The sequence below is a fragment of the Palaemon carinicauda genome, chromosome 25, assembly GCF_036898095.1.
Source record: "Palaemon carinicauda isolate YSFRI2023 chromosome 25, ASM3689809v2, whole genome shotgun sequence".
Lineage (NCBI taxonomy): Eukaryota > Metazoa > Arthropoda > Malacostraca > Decapoda > Palaemonidae > Palaemon > Palaemon carinicauda.
In genome coordinates, this window is record NC_090749.1 from 54032832 (window position 1) to 54038831 (window position 6000).

A 6000-nucleotide genomic window follows, 5' to 3' on the forward strand; every position below is an offset into this window, starting at 1 on the left:
ATATATATACACACAAACACATACATACTAATGTACGCAACCTTTCAAAATGGACGCCTAATTATCTAGATAGATTTCCACACGCACGCACAAGAGCACGTGCACACAGATTTAACCCATTCATCCCCTCCACCTTTCCCAACTACACCACGGCAGATGTGGTTTCCGAGTGTACTCTCTAGGAACTCGCTCTCACCTGGGCATGAAAAATCTCTCTCCCCTACAAGAGAGAGAGAGAGAGAGAGAGAGAGAGAGAGAGAGAGAGAATAGTTATTCGTCTATCAATGCAGTTCAGTGTGACAAGATATGCCTTTTGAACTATATTTTTGTCCAATGGTAATTATGCTGGTCAATGAGAGCAGGCCATCGATTATTTTTATTCTTATTCAAATAATCCCAGACACCTAGAATCTCTTGACATTGAATAACTATCCCCAATTCCAGAATTCCTCAACTATTTGTGCTTCTTTACAGGTTGCTCAACAATTAATTCCTCGTTTTTTTTTTATATTGTGAACAATTTGTAGTTAGGCCCTAACGTTTAATTTTTTATTTATCACTTGAATATACTAAGCAAGTTCCGTGTTTGTGTTATATATAGGCTATTTTTGGTATATTTCTAGTGTTCTTTATGCATTTATTCTATTTCCCATATTAACCATTTGTCCTAGTTTATTGTAACGCATATAGTTGGTTTTGTTGTTCATTATCATTCTTGTGAACACTTCAGTTTTAATCTAAGATTTTAATAATCATTGTATATCTATATCAATGATTTTAGCCTTAATGAAACGGATAGATGATTTTTAGAAAGCTTGCTGTTCTTGATAAACATAGTTAAAAAGGACTAAGTTTCTGCTTTTTGTGGCCTTTCTAAATATCCTGCTTTCTATAAGCGAAAATACCGTTCGTTTTATGTATATATATATATATATATAATATATATACATACTGTATATGAATAGATATATGTGTATGCTTGTATGTTCTTAAAGAAAAAAAAAACTGTTACTACAGTAAATGATGTGCTTTCAACGAATTTGACCTTTATTTCCCAAAGGACACAAGTGGAATCTGAGATTTTGAGAGTGTGAAAACATAAAAACCGTGATTATTTTTCAGGTTTATAAAAGGGTTCAGAACCTAACAAACCCACCTAACCTAACCAAGTAGTTCCCTTGCAGAACCCCCCTAGCCGGGGGACAATCACCGTGGACCCCTTTCCCAAGTCACAAAATGTGATTATTCAACACCTTTGAGATTTGTAAATGGGGAAAGAACCTAACAAACCCACCTAACCTAACCTGGTAGTTCCCAGTTCACAACTCCTAGCCAGAGGGCAGTTGCCCTGAACCTCCCTTTCTACGTCACATAACGTAATTATTCAACACTTGAGATTTATAAAAGGGTACAGAACCTAAAAACCTCACCTAACCTAATCTGGTTGTTCTTACGTCACAAATCCTAGCCGCGGGACAATCACCCCGAACAGCCCTTTCCAGGTCACATAACTTAATTATTCAACATTTTTGAGATTTGTAAAAGGGTAGAAAACCGAGCAACCTCACCTAACCTAACCTGGTAGTTCATATGTCACAACTCCTAGCCGCAGGACAATCACCCAGAACTGCCCTTTCCAGGTCAGATAACTTTAATAATTCAACATTTTTGGGTTTTGTAAAAGGGTACAGAACCTAACAACCTCACCTAACCTAACCTGATAGCTCATATGTCACAACTCCTAGCCGCGGGACAATCGCCCCGAACCGCCCTTTCTAGGTCACATGAACTAATTATTCAACACTTTTAAGATTTGTAAAAGGGTACAGAACCTAAAAACCTCACCTAACCTAACCTGGTTGTTCATATGTCACAACTCCTAGCCAGGGGGACAATCACCTTGAACCACCCTTTCCAGGTCACCTAACATATTTATTAAACACTTTTAAGATTTGTAAAAGGATACAGAACCTAAAAACCTCACCTAACCTAACCTGGTTGTTCATATGTCACAACTCCTAGCAGCGTGACAATCCCCCTGAACCTCCCTTTCCAGGTCACATGACGTAATTATTTAAAATTTTTGAGATTTGTAAAAGGGTACAGAACCTAACAGCCTCACCTAACCTAATCTGGTAGTTCATATGTCACAACTCCTAGCCGCGGGACAGACACCCCTGAACCGCCCTTTCCAGGTCACATAACGTAATTTTTCAGTAATTTTGAGATTTGTAAAAGGGTACAGAACCTAAAAACCTCACCTAACCTAACCTGGTTGTTCATATGTCACAACTCCTAGCCGCGGGACAATCACCCCCGAACCTCCCTTCCCAGGTCACATAACGTAATTATTCAACACCTTTAAGATTTGTAAAAGGATACAAAACATAACAACCTCACCTAACCTAACCTGGTTGTTCATATGTCACAACTCCTAGCCTGGGGCCAAACTCCCGGGACCCCCCTTTCCCACACACAATGTGATTGTTGAACAGTTTTGAGATATGTAAAAAGGGACAGAACCTAACAAACCCCCCAAACCTAACCTAGTAGCTCCCAGGTCACAACTCCTAGATGGAGCCAGGCCCCCAGATCCCTCTTCCTAGGTCACAAACCTTACCAGTTCACAAACTAAAAGTAAATCACAAATAAATCTTTACCTTATTATTGACAACTACGTCTTTTTTTCATCTCAGCAATCTTTACAGAACTGTAGCAGTAGGAATTGTGCCAGTTTTTCCTAAAAGCTAAGTCAGAATCGTACTTGGGACACTTTTAACCTTTGAGGGATAACACAATGAGCTTTTGAAAATATATTCACTACACCTGGAGTACCATAAAACTTGGCTATAGCATCAAAATAGCCAAAAGAGTAGCTATTACACTTCGTTACTTTGAGCTCCAGATTGGTCATCCAACACGTAACATAGCTACAAAGGAACTGAAGCGTTGTCGTAGAAAACGGGGTATGTCACATAACTGCCTACATTCACACTCCGGTGTATATAAGTGCCGAAATATAGTAAACTTTGTCACATGGTATGCACGGTAAGAGAATGATGAATGTGCACAGTAAGTATAAACTCGTCAAGGAGTTTACATGCAGAAGTATAAACTTGTAATCGCGCAGGAAACCACGCAAAAACGCACAAACGGGCGCAGAATTATCCGACTTGCAAAATGTAAACAAAGGAGTGAAATAAACATTTCAGGGGAAGAGGATCCCCATATTTTGAGCAATTTTTTCGTTGATTTATTGTGTCCCAGAGAATAATGTATAGAGAAGAAAAGGTTAGTTTCACATTCATTTATTGATTTGCTAGTCAATTTTCCCCACCCAGAACCCCTGGCTCCCACTGGGTGGCCCCACTTACCGTAAGATATTTTAGGGTGTATCTTAACTATTTATTTGAGAGGGAACTAAAGTTCATTTCTGAAGAAAATGGAGGTTTTTCTATATATACCCCATTTTTTTGTAAAGTTTGTCACGTGTTTTTCTATAATACCCATATGTATGTATATATGTATGGATATATGCATGTATGTATGTATGTGTGTAAGTATCCTTTTGAATAGGGGTACCTTAACGCGGTGAAAGGGTTTGTGTATCGCCATGAAAAGCAAAGCAGTACTAGTCAGGGACACCCATACTATGTTGATTCGCTGTGAGCGATCAGACAAAAATTACCCATCACCACTTATCCGCACTGGCCAGCTAGATGAAAATTGTCCAAACACCAGACTTGCCTTGACAAATGGAGGACTGTGTCTTCCAGTGAATTAGAAACGGCTGCATTTGTTGTAGTTTTGTTTGTTGTTGTATGTTGTATATTTGTACTGACTAATTTCCAAATTAGGAAATTGAAACCAAAATCTGGTCTTACGATGAGTAAACCAACCTAACCTAACTTAGCTTGTAGTACATTGCGTTGTGAAGACACTTGGGTATCCAGCAACTCAGATTAGCAATTTAAATTTTTTTTTATACTCCCCGTAATGGAGTATAAATTGGCATAATAATTGCAACATGACATGGAGTTCCTATTAAATTACAATTACACTTATAAGCATCATGTAGTAGGCAGTAACAGAATTAATAACTAACTGGCCGTACTGACGCTTTCAACGACACTGAAGAGACGTAAGGTGACAAAACATAAATAAACTACTCGTTCCAGTTTCAAACTATTGTAATGAGTTGCTAGAGTAGCAATTCGAAACTAAATTTATTTACACAATTATCTTAAAACTTAAACTTAGAGAATCATAATGTGGTTGCATTTTATAAACACTCGTAATCTACAACATACGAGAGAGAGAGAGAGAGGAGAGAGAGAGAGAGAGAGAGAGAGGGTAACCAAATACTAATGCAAAAACAAGATCTAAATTATCATAGATAAAAAGATATGCAAGACAGAAATGAGAGAGAGAGAGAGAGAGAGAGAGAGAGAGAGAGAGAGAGCGAGAGAGAGAGAGTAACCAAATACTAATGCAAAAACAAGAACCAAATTATCATAGATAAAAAGATATGCAAGACAGAAATGAGAGAGAGAGAGAGAGAGAGAGAGAGAGAGAGAAGAGTTGGATGTGTGTGAGAGGAAGGAGTGACAAGCTAGGTATGTCAGTTGGATTCTGTTAATCGAGTTGTTAATGTTTCAACAGCTACAGACGAGAATCAATAGTCTCTCTCTCTCTCACTCACTCTCTCTCTCTCTCTCTCTCTCTCTCTCTCTCTCTGTCCTCTACTCTTTTATGTTCAGTCGCCATTCTATTTCTTCTCTCCTTTACTCTCTTTCTCCCATTTCTTGTTATGAAATTGAAATATTGCCTCGCTCTACTTGTGTCCATTTCCCCAAAAGATTTCCATACAAGGATCTTATCTATTTTTATTACCTGTCTCTCTATTTATAAACTGATAATAAACTTAGTTAAACGTAATATTTTTGTATGTTTCCCTCTTCATAATGTTATAATATTATATTATAATATTGTATTGTAATATTATCCTCTAATACCAACATACGGGCGTCAGCAAACATGTACATCATACATACATACATACATACATACATACATACACACACACACACACACACATATATATATATATATATATACTGTATATACATATACACCCACACACACACACACACACACACATATATATATATATATATATGTGTGTGTGTGTGTGTATACGTATATACAATATATATATATATATATATATATCTCCCCCACCAATTCTCATATAAAAAAAATATGACCCATGACTGGATCAGGAGACGTTTTGGCATATTAAAAGTAAAGGAGATATCGGATTTGAAATGTTCAATAATATTTTTTTAGCATACAATAACTATATTTGTAATAAAACTCTATCAGGTTATCAACTGAATGACCTTTGTAGTACTGAGTAGGGATACCCTAATGTGGTGAAATAGCCTGTGTATCGCCATTATCAGAGAAGCTGTACTAGTCAGGGTCACCCATACTAAGTTGATTTGCTTGAGGGTGATCGGACTAAAGTCTCCCGCCATCACCTATCTGCAGTGGCCAGCCTGGTGATGAAAATTGGCTAAACTCCAGACCTGAATAAAGACACATCTGGGACCTTTATCTTGATTTGGACTAGAAACGGCTGCATTTTTTGTTGTTTTGTAGTTGTACAGTATATATAGTTCGCTATCTCAATATTTGGTGCATTGTATCAAATGCCTTTTCTAAACTAAGTTGTGTAAGAGAAAGACTTTAGCCAATCAAGGACTTTACAACAACGTCATAAACTCGAGATGTAAATAGTAGTATCTACAGCTGTTGGTTTCCTATATACAGTCCAAGTCTATTTTGTATGTTTTCTTATGACGGAAGTGTCTATGAATGTTAATTAACCATCATTTTCCTCATCCGTTTTAAATATGATTGTTAAAATCCGTGTATTTACAAACAGTTTTTTACCCATATTTATCATCGTAGAATACGAAAATCTCAATAACATAT